The following is a 17,608-nucleotide window of genomic DNA, read 5'->3' on the forward strand; positions in this document are numbered from 1 at the left end:
GTGCTTTCTAGCCAATGACATACTTTCGAAATGAAGTCACTGTTATAAAACAGGAAACTTAGCTTGATGTATAAAAGCAAATTGTAAGAGCTTTCACAAGTATGTGAAAAGGAAGAGATTAGTAAAAATAAACATAGATCCCTCGGAGGCAGAGTCGGGAGAAATTATAATAGGAAATAAGGAAATGGCAGAGACGTTAAGCAAATATTTTATGTCTGTGTTCACAGTAGGGGGCACAGAGAAGTGGAAATTGTGGGAACTGAGGTCCTAATGAGAGTGAGAGCCTTTAATTGGGAACAAAACAGCACTGGTGGAATAAATGGAGCTAAAAGCCTGCGTACCCCATGGGGTTGGTGACCTACAGTTTTAAAAGACAGCAAGAGATTTGTATAGATTGGTTCTGATTCTCCAGAATTACCTTGATTCTAGAATGGTCAAATTTCAGTTGTCAGGGGCGCACTTGTTCCGATACTTCCAGTTACACAATTTTGTTCGGAGGGCCTGCGTGCCTTTCCCTTAGCGACGGAATTCTCCCAGCTGGGGAGAATCCTATTGCGGGGGGGGGGGGGAGAATTTCAAATATTTATGGGCAGAGTATGTCAATGGGAGCTGTCTCTCTGGCCCGCGTGAGGGAGAAGTAAGTGAGAGGGGGAGCGGGGACCTGTTTTGGATGGGGATGTGTGGTGTGAGGCCCTTCGAAGGGTGAACTCCACTTCCTCCAGCACGGGGCTCAGCCTGATTCAGCTTAAGGTGGTACACAGGGCTTGCCTAACTAAGGACGAGTGGGTTCTTTGCAGGAGTGGAGGACAGGTATGAGCGGTGCCCTTGTGGGCCCGCTAACCACACCCCGTATGTTCTGGTCGTGTCCAAAGATGGGACGCTTTTGGGTCTCCTTCCATGCCGGTGATTCTTAAAATTGATCTGGAGCCTTGGCCGTTGGTGGCAATTTTCCGGGTGTCGGACTCGCCGGGCCTGCAGATCGGGGTGAGGGTGGATGTCCTTGCCTTTGCCTCACTGATAGCCTGGAGGCGGGTTCTACTGGGATGGAGAGTTTCCACCCCGCCCAGTGCCTCGGCCTGGTTGGGTGACCTTATGGAATTTTTATACCTGGAAAAGGTCAAGTACACCGTCAGGTGGTCAGTGGAGAGGTCCTTCCAGAGATGGTGGCCCTTCATCTCCTACTTCAAAGAGTTAGTCACCATCAGCTGTTAATAGGAGGGAGGGAGGGCAATTATTATTATGGGAGATAGGGTAATCTAAATTTATATTTTTTTAAAAAGGAGTGGCAGTATTCACATCGGGAGGAGGAATTCCTTGAACTCCTCACGAGCGAATCGAACCTGGGAGAGTTAACTGCGCAGCTCGGTCTCAGGGATGAATCCAGCAAAGGCCGTGTCAAATTTTGCAGTTCAGGAGAAGATAACTTGGCAAAGTGTTACGATCCTCAGAGAGTCTAATCACCTTCAAAAAGGCATTCAAACTTCCAGTTAATAGCTGAAAGAGCAGCACGTTTTACGTTTGAAGATTTTTACTCTAACAAGCAGACTAAAAGCACTATTGCCAAAACATTATTTTTGTAGGCGAATTGTATTTCAAACTATAGAACAGAATTTTCCCCTTTTATTATTACCCCAACAAAAGAAACCCAATGCACACATGTTAAGGAGTTATTCAATATTCTCAGACCTAGTAAAATGTGATTCTCTGCTCCCAAGGGTTTAATTCTGCTCCTTTCCTTTCCCAGCCAGGGAACATTTAACCCAACAACTGTCTTTCACACTGAGAGCTCAGTCTGGCGATTCTCCCTCTAGCGCAAGCTGGTGAATATTCCAGGCTTGTTTCATTGCCTCACAATTTTAGTCTTTTCAATTTGAGTATGTGTTCCCACGTGCATTCCTGTGCAAAGAACCATAGAGGTGTCCAGCCTCCAGCTACTCCTTCTCTCCCCAATTGTGGCTGAGTAACTTACCTGTTGGTTTCAGGGATATTTCAGAAACCCTTCCCCTCGGAAAGCCCATCTCCATGGCAACATGAATCACAAGGGCTTTGTATGCAGGTAGAAATCCTTGAGACTCCAACTCTCTTTTATCTTGGGAGTAAACGAACAGTCTGAAGCATAGCTATTTACAACCTGATATTCTCAATACCTTTCTGAGATCTGAGAGCCTAGCAATCCAACCACTGTAAACGCAAATGCAGCTGCCGTTGTCACTGAGTGTTACAGTCCCAAAACCTAACAACCTTATGAACCTCATACCTATAGAAAAAATAGCTTTAGTCCACTTTATTTTGGCAAAGTGGAGGTTACTTTGCATTTGTTTGGTTTTTGCTAATTGGTGGAATGGGTGTGTGTGGGTGCAGGTTTACATGTACTCTGGACTCTGATAGATATTCCTCTGGGAAGTATGAAGCTGAAAGCTGACCCAGATTTTCAGCCTAGTTTGCTTCTTAAATTGATGAATTATACTCTGCCGATGCGTTTCAGGATGATTACTGGCTAACTTATTCACTTCCTCTGGTCATTTTTACTGGATTCTTGTAACACTAATGAGCAGCTTTAAAAAAAAACATGCCAAAACAGAAAAAGCTGATAGAATCATCGAATACCTACAGTGTAGAAGGAGGCCATTCGGCCCATTAAATTTGCATCAACCCACCAAAAGAGCACCCTACCCAGACTCACTCATCCCATCCTAGCCCCAAAATCACATCTAACCTGCACATCTTTGGACACTAAGGGCAATTTAGCATGGCCAATCCACCTAACCTGTGCATTGTTGGACACTAAGGGGCAATGTAGCATGGCCAATCCACCTAACCTGTGCATTGTTGGACACTAAGGGGCAATTTAGCATGGTCAATCCACCTAACCTGTGCATCTTTGGACACTAGGGGCAATTTTTCATGGCCAATCCACTTAACCTGGGTATCTTTGGACACTAAGGGGCAATTTTCCATGACCAATCCACCTAACCTGCACGTCTTTGGACTGTACGAGGAAACCGGAGCACCCGGAGGAAACCCACGCAGACACGGGGAGAACATGCAAACTCCACACAGACGGTGACCCAAGGCCGGAATCGAACCCGGGACCCTGGTGCTATGAGACAGCAAATCTAACCACCGTGCCATGCGTAGTTTTCCAGCAATGAAACATTAGCACATAAAATATGCTTCACCAGCAGTGGTATAATTAGTCATAAGGTCTAATATAAATGTTGGTGACCAGGGCAACACCAGCAGTACAAGGCCATGCTCTTTTCACATATTATGAGTGGCATTGTTTTACAAAGGTGTTTACAATTCCTGGGTTTCCCCTTGGCATCACTTATCTTATATGGTCCAACTTTCCATTACAAAATGTGTTGTTCCCACTCAGTCCCTACCCTGCCCATTACTCCCTGACTCAGCATCCCAGTTAACACAAATGAAAAGAAATAGCTTTTCCTGCCTGAGTGTCACTTTTCAGATTTATTCTGTGCACAGGGTGTCCATCCTCCAGCACTGCCTGGATATACAGGGAGGCACAGGTGGGTGGCACGTTAGCACAGTAGTTAGCACTGTTGCTTCACAGCGCCAGGGACCTGGGTTCAATTCCCAGCTTGGGCGACTGTCTGTGCAGAATCCACATCTTCTCCCCGTGTCTGCATGGGTTTCCTCCGGGTGCTCCTGTTTCCTTCCACAGTCCTAAGGTGTGCGGGTTAGTTGGTCAAGCTAAATTGCCCCGTGGTCTCCAAAAGTTAGGTAGGGTTGCTGGGCTACGGGGATAGGGTGGAGGTATGGGCTTAGGTAGGATGCTCTTTCAGGAGCCGATGTAGACTCAAAGAGCCGAATGGCCTCCTTCTATACTGTAAATTCTATGATGATTCTATACATACCCAGCATGCAGTTGAGAAGCCAGCAAGCTTAAAGGAGCCAGAAATAAACAGAGATGCCCCCAATCCGCGGCATGGTAGCACAATGGGTAGCACTGTTGCTTCACAGTGCCGGGGCCCGGGTTCGATTCCCGCTTGGGTCACTGTCTGTGCGGAGTCTGCACGTTGTCTGCGTGGGTTTGCTCCGGGTGCTCCGGTTTCCTCCCACAAGTCCCGAAAGACGTGCTTTTGTAGGTGAATTGGACATTCTGAATTCTCCCTCAGTGTACCCGAACAGGTGCTGGAATTTGGCAACTAGGGGATTTTCACTAACTTCATTGCAGTGTTAATGTAAGCCTACTTGTGACAATAATAAAGATTATTACTACCTTGGTGGAGCCGCACTTGTTGCCTTTTCTAACCTCGATTTTATTCCGATTGAGTAGCGCCAGCCCTCTGTTTTTTTTCCCCATGTATCAGTCAAGTAATCAGAGCATTGTTTAGGAGAGCAATTAATGGTATCAGCTTCCTCGTGACCCAGTTGTATTAACGATCGTGAAACAGAAGTTCTATTCTTCTGCAAGGTTTTCCACTCTCTGGAGAGTTCTGGACTACAGATGTTTCCAAGCACTTGCAGCAAGTGAAACTATTTACTGGGAGAGGAAATGTTTTATACTCACTGAATATGCAGTTTACTGAGTTACCATGTTTTGAGTATATCTTAACCCTAACTGAGTACAAATATCTGTGGAGAGTCTGCGAGATCAAGCCCTCCAAATCTTCCAGTATTTCCATTTTTCATCTTTCCCTGCCTGGAGTTCAGGCCCTAATGTTTAAGAATTAAACCAGGGGTTTGGAACATTGGAACATAGTTACACACATAGGCATTCAGCCCCTCAAAAATGTTACTGCATTGATTTAGATAATGGCAGATGCATCCATCACATGGCTGTAGAAGTAGGATCTGCATCGTAGACACAGCCAGGAAATTCATCGTTTCTGCTTCGGGTATCAACATAAAAGGCTTTACTTACAAGGGCTTTTGTTGCCCAAACCTAATTGCCCTTGTGCTGAGTGGCTTGCAAGGCCATTTCAGCAGGGGGGTGGCACTGCTGTTAAGAGTCAAACGCATGGCTGTGTGGGTCTGGAGTCACTTGTAGGCCAGACCAGGTAAAGACGGCATGAGTGAACCAGATGGATTTTTACGACAAACGGCAATGGTTTCATGGTCATCATTAGACTTTTAATTCCCGATTTTTATTGAATTCAAATTTCACCATCTGCAGTGGCGGGATTGGAACCCCAGTCCCCAGAGCATTACTCTGGGTCTCTGGTTTACTAGTCCAGTGACAGTACCACTATGCCAGCACCTCCCCTAAAGGGCAGTTGTTCTAATAGGAAGAAGGTGCAAGATACCTAGACCTGTAAACAATGACCAGACCAACTGTGCTGATAGTGAATAGACAGTTCGGGCAGAATTCCCCTACACTGGGACAAAGTCCCGTGGTGGGGGCGGGAACATGAAATGCTTCCTTCTGCGGGGGCCGATGGGAAAACACGCCAAATATTCCTGCCCTGACCTCATTAATTACACAGCGGGGTGCTTTGCGCCATATTCCGTGGTGGGGCAGGCCCAACGACACGTCGTCCAGCTTCCTATCAGGGTGCAATATTGAAAAGGCACCCAATCACTATTGAAGAAACAAGGTTGATATCCTGAAAAAGAAAATGGATCTCTGGGAGCATTCCGAGATGAAGAAGGTGGATTTCCTGGGAAAGAAGATGGATCCTTTCCAAGACACCGAATCTGGAAGATCCACCTGCTCCCACTGCAGTTTTTCGGGATCCAGGGTTGCCATCAGCCTCCATCCAGTATTCCGAAGACAGCCCCTGGGCATTGTTCAGCTGAGCCCGCAGGAAATTCACACCGGCGTAAATCCAATTTTAGGGCCTCCCACCCAACTCTTCCCCTCTGCCCGCCATTGAAGCCGCCTGGGGGGAGCATGAAAGAATTTCGCCCTTGGTCTACAAGTCCCAGGAAGGCGTTAGGATAGCCAAGATTTGTAAATGGCTATACTTTAATCTGTCTATTCAAGTAGTGTTCCTACCTGGATACAAGGCCCGCGTAGAATATAGAACATAGAAAAATACAGCACAGAACAGGCTCTTCGGCCCACGATGATGTGCCGAACCTTTGTCCTAGATTAATCATACATTATCATTGAATTTACAGTGCAGAAGGAGGCCATTTGGCCCATTGAGTCTGCACCAGCTCCTGGAAAGAGCACCCTACCCAAAGCCAACACCTCCACCCAGCACTAAGGGCAATTTTGGTCACTAAGGGCAACCCATCATGGCCAATCCACCCACTCTGCACATCCCTGGACCGTGGGAGGAAACTGGAGCACCCGGAGGAAACCCACGCAGATATGGGGAGGATGCGCAGACTCCGCACAGACAGCGACCCAAGCCGGAATCGAACCCGGGACCCTGGAGCTGCGAAGCAACTGCGCTATCCACAATGCTACCGTGCTGCCCTTAAGAACAAATAAATCTACACTATATCATTTTACCGTAATCCATGTACCTATCCAATAGCTGCTTGAAGGTCCCTAATGTTTCCGACTCAACTACTTCCACAGGCAGTGCATTCCATGCCCCCACTACTCTCTGGGTAAAGAACCTACCTCTGATATCCCTCCTGTATCTTCCACCTTTCACCTTAAATTTATGTCCCCTTGTAATGGTTTGTTCCACCCGGGGAAAAGTCTCTGACTGTCTACTCTATCTATTCCCCTGATCATCTTATAAACCTCTATCAAGTCGCCCCTCATCCTTCTCCGTTCTAATGAGAAAAGGCCGCGCAGCCTCAACCTTTCCTCGTAAGACCTACTCTCCATTCCAGGCAACATCCTGGAAAATCTCCTTTGCACCTTTTCCAAAGCTTCCACATCCTTCCTAAAATGAGGCGACCAGAACTGTACACAGTACTCCAAATGTGGCCTTACCAAAGTTTTGTACAGCTGCATCATCACCTCACGGCTCTTAAATTCAATCCCTCTGTTAATGAACGCGAGCACACCATAGGCCTTCTTCACAGCTCTATCCACTTGAGTGGCAACTTTCAAAGATGTATGAACATAGACCCCAAGATCTCTCTGCTCCTCCACATTGCCAAGAACTCGACCGTTAACCCTGTATTCCGCATTCATATTTGTCCTTCCAAAATGGACAACTTCACACTTTTCAGAGTTAAACTCTATCTGCTACTTCTCAGCCCAGCTCTGCATCCTATCTATGTCTCTTTGCAGCCGACAACAGCCCTCCTCACTATCCACAACTCCACCAATCTTCGTATCGTCTGCAAATTTACTGACCCACCCTTCAACTCCCTCATCCAAGTCATTAATGAAAATCACAAACAGCAGAGGACCCAGAACTGATCCCTGCGGTACATCACTGGTAACTGGGATCCAGGCTGAATATTTGCCATCCACCACCACTCTCTGACTTCTATCGGTTAGCCAGTTCGTTATCCAACTGGCCAAATTTCCCACTATACCATGCCTCCTTACGTTCTGCAGAAGCCTACCATGGGGAACCTTATTAAATGCCTTACTAAAATCCATGTACACTACATCTACCGCTTTACCTTCATCCACATGCTTGGTCACCTCCTCAAAGAATTCAATAAGACTTGTAAGGCAAGACCTACCCCTCACAAATCCGTGCTGACTATCCCTAATCAAGCAGTGTCTTTCCAGATGCTCAGAAATCCTATCCTTCAGTACCCTTTCCATGACTTCGCCTACCACCGAAGTAAGGCTAATTGGCCTGTAATTCCCAGGGTTATCCCTAGTCCCTTTTTTGGACAGGGGCACGACATTTGTCACTCTCCAATCCCCTGGTACCACCCCTGTTGACAGTGAGGACAAAAAGATCATTGCCAACGGCTCTGCAATTTCATCTCTTGCTTCCCATAGAATCCTTGGATATCCCGTCAGGCCCGGGGGACTTGTCTATCCTCAAGTTTTTCAAAATGCCCAACACATCTTCCTTCCTAACAAGTATTTCCTCGAGCTTACCAGTCTGTTTCACACTGTCCTCTCCAACAATATGGCCCCTCTCATTTGTAAATACAGAAGAAAAGTACTCATTCAAGACCTCTCCTATCTCTTCAGACTCAATACACAATCTCCTGCTACTGTCCTTGATCGGACCTACCCTCGCTCTAGTCATTCTCATATTTCTCACATATGTGTAAAAGGCCTTGGGGTTTTCCTTGATCCTACCCGCCAAAGATTGTTCATGCCCTCTCTTAGCTCTCCTAATCCCTTTCTTCAATTCCCTCCTGGCTATCTTGTATCCCTCCAACGCCCTGTCTGAACCTTGTTTCCTCAGCCTTACGTAAGTCTCCTTTTTCCTCTTAACAAGACATTCAACCTCTCTTGTCAACCATGTTTCCCTCACTCGGCCATCTCTTCCCTGCCTGACAGGGACATACATATCAAGGACACGTAGTACCTGTTCCTTGAACAAGTTCCACATTTCACTTGTGTCCTTCTCTGACAGCCTATGTTCCCAACTTATGCACTTCAATTCTTGTCTGACAACATCGTATTTACCCTTCCCCCAATTGTAAACCTTGCCCTGTTGCACGCACCTATCCCTCTCCATTACTAAAGTGAAAGTCACAGAATTGTGGTCACTATCTCCAAAATGCTTCCCCACTAACAAACCTATCACATGCCCTGGTTCATTACCAAGTACTAAATCCAATATTGCCCCTCCTCTGGTCGGACAATCTACATACTGTGTTAGAAAAGCTTCCTGGACACACTGCACAAACACCACCCCATCCAAACTATTTGATCTAAAGAGTTTCCACTCAATGTTTGGGAAGTTAAAGTCACCCATGACTATTACCCTGTGACTTCTGCACCTTTCCAAAATCTGTTTCCCAATCTGTTCCTCCACATCTCTGCTGCTATTGGGGGGCCTATAGAAAACTCCTAACAAGGTGACTGCTCCTTTCCTATTTCTGACTTCAACCCATACTACCTCAGTAGGCTGATATGCCTCGAACTGCCTTTCTGCAGCTGTTATACTATCTCTAATTAACAATGCCACCCCCACCTCTTTTACCACCCTCCCTAATCTTATTGAAACATCTATAACCAGGGACCTCCAACAACCATTTCTGTCCCTCTTCTATCCAAGTTTCCGTGATGGCCACCACATCGTAGTCCCAAGTACCGATCCATGCCTTAAGTTCACCCATCTTATTCCTGATGCTTCTTGCGTTGAAGTATACACACTTCAACCCATCTCCGTGCCTGCAAGTACTCTCCTTTGTCAGTGTTCCCTTCCCCACTGCCTCACGACAGGCTTTGGCGTCCTGAATATCGGCTACCTTAGTTGCTGGACTACAAATCCGGCTCCCATTCCCCTGCCAAATTAGTTAAACCCTCCCGAAGAGTACTAGCATGATTCATGTTGTCATGGAGATGAGCTGTGCGAGGAAAAGAGTCCATAGAAAACCAGTGTAGTATTCGGTTACAGGATTTCCTTAAAATATCACTTATTGAAGAAACCAGAATCATAAAGGTATGAATAAAGCTGGAAGGTTTGACTAGCTTTGGCTAGAGGGTGTGATCGCCAAGGGGAACACAAACTGTGAATGTCAGTTCCAAGATTATCAGTTAACTGCTGGAAAAGGAATAAGGGGATTGGAATCACTTTGGACTTTTTCTCGAGAATGGAATGTTGATTTCAGGGACAGAGCAAATTATAATTGTGGAAGGAGATTTTCCATCATTTTGACTGCTAAAAGAGGAATCTTTTACAGGTAGCACAGGTAGACTATTTCAAATCCAGCCACCCAAAACAGGCAGTGTCTTAGAACCAGAAATGTTTATAATCTTCCATGCATCAATTTTAATTGAGTAAAATTTAGACAAATTACTTACCTAGACAATTCAATTAGGTGCTACATTAGTGCAGTGTGGCTCCACATGCTCCCCTGCTTCACATGCTTCTGTATCCCATGGTCCACGGGACATTAGACCCTACCTTTTCTTTTAGAATTTACACTGCAGAAGGAGGCCATTCAACCCATCGAGTCTGCACTGGCCCTTGGAAAGAGCACCTGACCTGACTTGATCTGAACTTCCCGATCCGAAATCCAGAAATATCCAAACTCTGGTGCAGCCTTGGTTCCTGAGGGTGCCAGATTTGAGGCATCCTATCTGCAGAAGTTGCCTAATGAAACACTGCTTAGTCAACGTTGCTTTTAGTTGCGTGTCGCAATAAAAGTCTTATAACTTGAAATCTTGTTGTGTGATACTTTCAGCTGTTCACTGGAAGTTTGAATTTCTTTGTAAACATTATCTGTCTCCACAGGTAACATAACGCTGTTGAACATTAATTATCAGCCTCGTAGAGGCCACTATTAATTCCTTGGTTCAATTAACAGGTAGAAATATTACTGTTGGTAAAGTGCAGATCATCATCACAGTTTAAAAAAAATTAAATTTAGAGTACCCAATTCAGTTTTTCCAATTAAGGGGCAATTTAGTGTGGCCAATCCACCTACCCTGCACACCTTTTGGGTTGAGGGGGCGAAGCCCACGCAGACACGGGGAGAATGTGCAAACTTGACACGGACAGTGACCCAGAGCCAGGATCGAACCTGGGACCTCAGCGCCGTGAGGCAGCTGTGCTAACCACTGCACCACCATGCTGGCCCATCATCATCACAGTTTGATGGAATCGAGCACTGGTGTTAATTACCAAATGGATTCTCCATTACGGATATGGACATTTAAGATTTAATAGCTAAATGTGCTCTTTGTGAGAACTTGTTGAAAATAAGATGGAGAGAATTCCACCAAATGGTTCATGAGATTTGAACCCATGTCCCTGGGCATTAGCCTGGGCCTCTGGATTAGTAGTCCAGTGACATTGCCACTATGCTAATGTTTCCCTTAATCTATTTGCCCTCCCCCCAGACAAATACTGCTTCATTCATGATTACCCTTACCTTGCTTTAGTTACTGAACACAGTCCCTTTGCTGTCTGTAAGGGTGATGGATCGTCTTCTCTGACCTCAGAGTCAATGCAAAAGCAGGGAAGCAGCATTGAAGAGGAAAGTAGGCTCCAGTCAACACTAAGATAAACGTTTCCGACAAAAATTCATATTGGACCCGAAACGTTAATTCCGTTTCTCTCTTCACAGACTGCTGCCAGACCTGCTGAGGTTTTCCGGCACCTTCTGCTTTTATTGAAGGGAATTCAATATTGAACCACGTCAAAAGAAGGAGTGTAAACTGTAGTATCCTGTGATACAGGTGACCACCAAGTAGATCAACAAATAAATAGCTTATTAAGGTGTGCAACTATTTACAGAGAGTGGGATGGAAGATACCGGACACCACTCCTCTTAATTATTATGCAGTTGTACAAGTGGTCATCAGGTGCTCTGAGGGCTGGTTTAGCTCAGTGGGCTAGACAGCTGATTTGTGATGCAGAACAAGGCCAGCAGCGCGGGTTCAATTCCCGTACCAGCTTACCCGAACAGGCGCCGGAATGTGGCGACTAGCGGCTTTTCACAGTAACTTCATACTTGTGACAATAGAAGCTTATTATTATTGCCATCCTGATCATTTTGTGGTTCCATTTGCCTGTCTGCTCAATGGTGTAAGTGGTAGCGTGCCTCTTTAAAGGGCGAGTTCTCAGGGGGGGGTCATGTCGCCCGTTCGACCAATTGGGACAGAGCGCGTGAATCCTGGGGCTGAGCAGTTCAGAGTCTGGAGTCGTGGAGTTTGGCAAGGGAGCTCATTTGGCTGGGCAGCTGGTTCGTGATGCAGAAATGCGGCTAGCTGGACGGGGTCAATTTCTGTACCGACTCAACCTTGTCCCTCGCCTGAGATGTGGTGATGCTCAGGTTAAATCACCACCAGTCAGCTCTTCCCCCCTCAAAGGGAAAAGCAGCCTACGGTCGCCTGGGACTATGGCCACTTCACCTTAACTTTCCGGACTTTGAGGTTGCACTGGCAATGAGCCAGAGTTTATTAGTTTGTTTAAGACACACCCTTTGCCAAAGTCAGCTGCAACACGTAGAACTGAGGAACCTTTGAGGTTGGAGCACTGATAGGTTAACTTGGGATTACCGGACCTGGAAAGGAGTTTGAAGAATGGAATTTTAAGTTCCTTACCTCTGCAGAATGCACATCGGTTTGCACCTTACAGTTAACCGTGAGTTGTGGGGAATAACTCATGCATCTCTCATATTGGTTCTTTACAGAGCACTTGGCATCCACCATCTATGTGGCTACATGTACAATCTCACCTGATGTTATCTATATGCCTTTTATTTGTCCCTGGTGTCCTTTTAATCATCAAAAGATATCTCAAAACTGTATTATTTTACTTTCTCGCTTACATTGAGTCAGTCGGCAGATTGGTTACCATTCACATCTATAGAACAAGTCATTTTGCTGGACTCCATTGGGAATAGTGTTTGTCTTGTAAATTTGACCTCGTGTCCTTCCTCCTTTCGCGAAGATTCAAATCTGATTGATGTTGGAGCTTGATCGCTGCTCTGTTGCTAGGCGATGAAGGGCCCTATAATCCCACATTGAGAATCGTTCAACGAAACAGCCAAGAGCTGCCCTGATGGAAGCAGAACTAAAATGAAAAGGTGCTATTGTTGGGTGAAAGTGTAAAGGGGAAAGGGTAATATGAGGAAGGGGGGGGCGGGGGGAGGGCGACACTGTGGCGTTTCGATCTATTGTGGTACAACTTTCAACAAACGTAGTTGAGTTTCTCTTCTTTCACCCTGCAGCCACAATTTTAAAATATTCCTTTGAAGCACCTCAGCGGACTGGATTTTAATTAAAACTGACAAGAGAAATTAAGCTAAGGTGTTTGTTATAAACCTCTGAAATCATTGGTGCAGACTTGAGATGGATATAAGAATGAAGCCATTTTGTTCAAGCAGGTACCTTCAAGGGTCGATGCACCTTTCCGGAACCGTGCTAATGATATTTAGTAAACGGAGAAGTATCATGGGGCTGCGTAACTCAGATGTGTTCACAATGAGCAGTTGGAGGCTAAAATCCAGATTCTCCTCACGGCCTAGGCTTTGCCAGAGAACAAGACTTGAGGAAACTTGTGAGCAAATTGATTGGAAAGTAAGAATACATTTTATGTCCGGCCTCGTGGCGACGATGGCATTTGCCCCTATTTCGGAAACGCGTGGGAAAGAATGAGTGCCGTCAAAATCACGACTATTAGGGATGGTTAAACAATGGTGAAGGATGACCCACAAGAGAATTACCGAAATGTTTTTTAGGGGAGGGGAGGGGAATTGAAGGGTTAAATTCCGATGAGGGGTTACATAGGCTAGTCTTGTATTCCCTTGGCTGTACAGATTAAAAGGTGATCTAATTGAGGTGTTTAAGGCGATTAAAGGATTTGATAGGGGAGATTGAGATTCCTCTGGTTAAGGGGATGGTCTGGGAGGTGTGCGGAGTGCGGGGGGGGGGGGGGGGGGGGTTTGCAAGTTGTACACAAGAGGGCATTAGCTTAAAGTTAGAGCTAAGCTTTTCAGAGGTGATGTTGCGAAGCATTCCTCACCCAAAAGGCAGTTGGATTCTGGAACCTTCTCCCCCAACATTGCCATTGAGGCTGGAGGTCAATTGGAAATGTCAAAACCGCAGTTCGATAGGTTTTTTTGCGAGGGGGGGGGGGGGGGGGGGGCATACAGGGCTACGCAACGTGAGATGGGCAAATGGAGTTAAGATTCAGATTGTTCATGATCGAATTGAATAGTGGAGCAGGCTTGAGGGGCTAAATAACCCACTCCTGTAACTGTATTCCAATGCCTGATTTGCATTCCAATGGATGTCAGACAGGTTCCTTAATGGATGGGTGATCCTCTCTATCAGATTACTGCCCTTGCTGTGAAGATAAATATCTACCTCTTAGACTTACATCACGGTATGCTACTTAGCGCCATCATGTGAAATACCTCTCTGGGTTTTTAACAGAGGTGTCAACCTACTTATTTTGAAAAGACAATACCTTTGACAACATAATGAAAGGGGATATTTCATTAGGTGTTCAAATTGCTGGAGTGCCGTACACATGAAGGGATAACTTCCACTTTGGCGCTCCCGGCACAAGAAATAAATGGCCAGAAAATCGTCAGCTGGAGGGGTGCGTTTTTCATTTCTCCATCACGGATCCCTCCATGCGCTCCTCGGTAATTTCAATAAACTCAGCTCAAGCTCACAAGGCCGGTTAGATGCATCCTCACATTTGGGTTCACGGGTTCACCGTGCAACATGCCAAGGTTTGGACAGAAGCTTGGAGTGACATGTTTAGTAAGGGGAGGGTAAATGTCATGGCACCCCATGTATTAACCTAACCAAAAAATTAATGTTGATACTAAAGATTTTTTTCTTAAAGTACCCAATTCATTTTGTTTCCAATTAAGGGGCAATTTAGCGTGGTCAATCCACCTACCCTGCACATCTTTGGGTTGTGGGGGTGAGACCCACACAGACACGAGGAGAATGTTCAGACTCCACATGGACAGTGACCCAGGGGCTGGGATCTAACCCGGGTCCACGGCGGCGTGAGGCAGCAGTGCTAACCACTGCACCATATTAAAGAATATGTCTGCCCAGCTAATGTGGCGAAGCTGGCCATATACAGGAGGTGGAAGTGTTAGTTTTGCACCTGTAGAAGGCAGCACGGTAGCACTGCTGCCTCATGGCGCCGAGGTCCCGGGTTCGATCCCGGCTCTTGGTCACTGTCCGTGTGGAGTTTGCACATTCTCCCCGTGTTTGCGGCCCCCACAACCCAAAGATGTGCAGGGTAGGTGGATTGGCCACGCTAAATTGCCCCTTAATTGGAAAAAAAAATGAGTTGGGTGCTCTAAATTTCAAAAAAAAGTTTGACACATGTATGAGATATATGTAATAACAGAAAGCTTTACTCTCTGTTCCTGGTTACAGCTAAGGTGTTAGATGCTATGCATCAGAGGATAGAGCTTCCAGTTACATTGACAATGTATTAAAGAGTGGTGGACACTATACTGGAGTATTCCAATGTGTTGCCAGCAGGAGCGAATTCTCACATTGTCCTGGTAAAGTACCCCATAAGTGCTGAGCATTTCAATTCATTTGACCTGCTTTTTTAGCCTCCTCGCTCCTCAAGACAGGTTCTTCCAACCACAAGGTCAAAGTGTTGTTCAGACAATTCACTTGCCAATCTAGCCCAAGGAGGTGACTGGCCCATCTGTGAAGTTTGACCATACACATAGAACATAGAACATGACAGCGTAGTACAGGCCCTTCGGCCCTCGATGTTGCGCCGACCTGTGAAACCACTCTAAAGCCCATCTACACTATTCCCTTATTGTCCATATGTCTATACAATGATCATTTGAATGTCCTTAGTGTTGGCGAGTCCACTACTGTTGCAGGCAGGGCATTCCACGCCCTTACTACTCTCTGAGTAAAGAACCTACCTCTGACATCTGTCTTATATCTATCTCCCCTCAATTTAAAGGTATGTCCCCTCGTGCTAGACATCACCATCTGAGGAAAAAGGCTCTCACTGTCCACCCTATCCAATCCTCTGATCATCTTGTATGCCTCAATTAAGTCACCTCTTAACCTTCTTCTCTCTAACAAAAACAGCCTCAAGTCCCTCAGCCTTTCCTCATAAGATCTTCCCTCCATACCAGGCAACATTCTGGTAAATCTCCTCTGCACCCTTTCCAATGCTTCCACATCCTTCCTATAATGCGGCAACCAGAATTGCACGCAATACTCCAAATGCGGCCGCACCAGAGTTTTGTACAGCTGCAACATGACCTCATGGCCCCGAAACTCAATCCCTCTACCAATAAAAGCTAGCACACTGTACGCCTTCTTAACAACCCTCTCAACCTGGGTGGCAACTTTGAGAGATCTATGCACATGGACACCGAGATCTCTCTGCTCACCTAATTTAACCCCAAACCCACCTCAGAAATCCTTCCTATCCCACCGCCCTGTCTAAAACACAAACACCACCATTGACAAACCTGTACCCAGGCTGCGGCCTATTCATTTCAGACCCATTCCCGACTGCTTCACATTCAGTGAGCAAGTTTAATTTTAAATTGTGCGTGGTCACTAAGTTGACATCTTCCATAGAATCCATAGAATCCCTTGTCATGATATCCACATCAGCATATCATGGTGCAATCACACACACACTGATGGACAGGCAGTCGGACCAACCAGCACACACATAACATCACAGCCAATCACCAGTGAGAGCACACGCACTATAAAACAGGGAACACCACAGTTCCTGCTCATTCCACCAGGAGATAGCTCAGAGCACAGAGCTCACAGCGTACCACTCAGACATAGACCATGTGCTGAGTGCCTCACTAAGATAGTGATAGGGCTGGGTCCACAGGTTAGCTGGTGAAGCACGTACCCAGGCCAGCAGTTAGTTGTAACCGGTGTTAAGATAATAAAACAGAATTGTACCATCTACAGCCGTGTTGGATCATTTGTGCAGCAGAACACCCAACACGACATGATACCAGTAGTGGACGCTAACCAGCGACTGTGAGACCTACCTGCACCCTTTCAGAAATCCACCATCCTGCTCCATGGAAACCATCAGCCCGCCGCAGCCGCTCCGAATCGCTGGAAATCGTGGCGTCAACTGGAAGCTGTTTAAACAGCGCTTCCAGCTCTTCCTCGAGGCCACAGACAGGGAGAACGCATCGGACACCAGGAAGATCGCCCTCCTCCTCTCCACGGCGGGGCAACACGCCATCCACATCTACAACTCCCTGGCATTCGCGGAAGGCGAGGACAAAACAAAATATAAGACGGTGCTTCTCAAGTTCGACGAACACTTCAGCGTGGAAGTTAATGAGAGCTTCGAGAGGTACCTCTTCCAGCAGCGCCTGCAGGGAAAGGATGAGCCTTTCCACTCTTACTTGGCACACCTCCGTATCCTCGCGCAGTCCTGCGGCTACGAGGCCACCTCCGACTCCATGATACGGGATCAGATAGTTTTTGGGGTCATCTCGGACACCCTACGCCAGCAGCTCCTTAAAATAAAGCACCTCACCCTCGCGACTGCCATCGAGACCTGCGTCCTCCATGAGAACGCGACCAGTCGGTACTCCCAAATCCAGGCGGCCGAAACGGCACGGCGCGGGTACTACGAGGCGGAGCGGGTCCAGTCGATCGAGTTCCTCCCGGCCCGTGGCCCGGACGAGGGCGGCCATTTCACGCGCTTTCCAAGGCCTCCCGCGCTTGTACGCGCCAAAAGAGGGGACGTTGACGCAGAGGGGCATAATGCGCAGGCACGCTCTACGCAGGACCACACCGCGCATGCGCGGTGGCGCAACGAACGGCATGACGTCACGACGTGCGACAACTGTGGCTCCGCCCACTTAAAGTGGCAATGTCTGGTCAAAGTGCGACAATGCCTCCGCTGTGGCAGGATGGGCCACTACGCTGCCTGCTGTCGAGCAGCTCAACCTGCCAACTCCCAACAATTCCGCCAACCTCGCAGGGATGTGCGGGCAATTCAGCCCCCCTACACTGAGTCATATCCAGATAGTATGCAGACCAGCGATACCGAAGACAGGGAGCCCTTCCGCGTTGCGGTAATCCACAAGAACCGGATGTCCCCAAGTCGGAACCACCAGCCGCTGCCAGTGCACA

The sequence above is a fragment of the Scyliorhinus torazame genome, chromosome 28, assembly GCF_047496885.1.
Source record: "Scyliorhinus torazame isolate Kashiwa2021f chromosome 28, sScyTor2.1, whole genome shotgun sequence".
Lineage (NCBI taxonomy): Eukaryota > Metazoa > Chordata > Chondrichthyes > Carcharhiniformes > Scyliorhinidae > Scyliorhinus > Scyliorhinus torazame.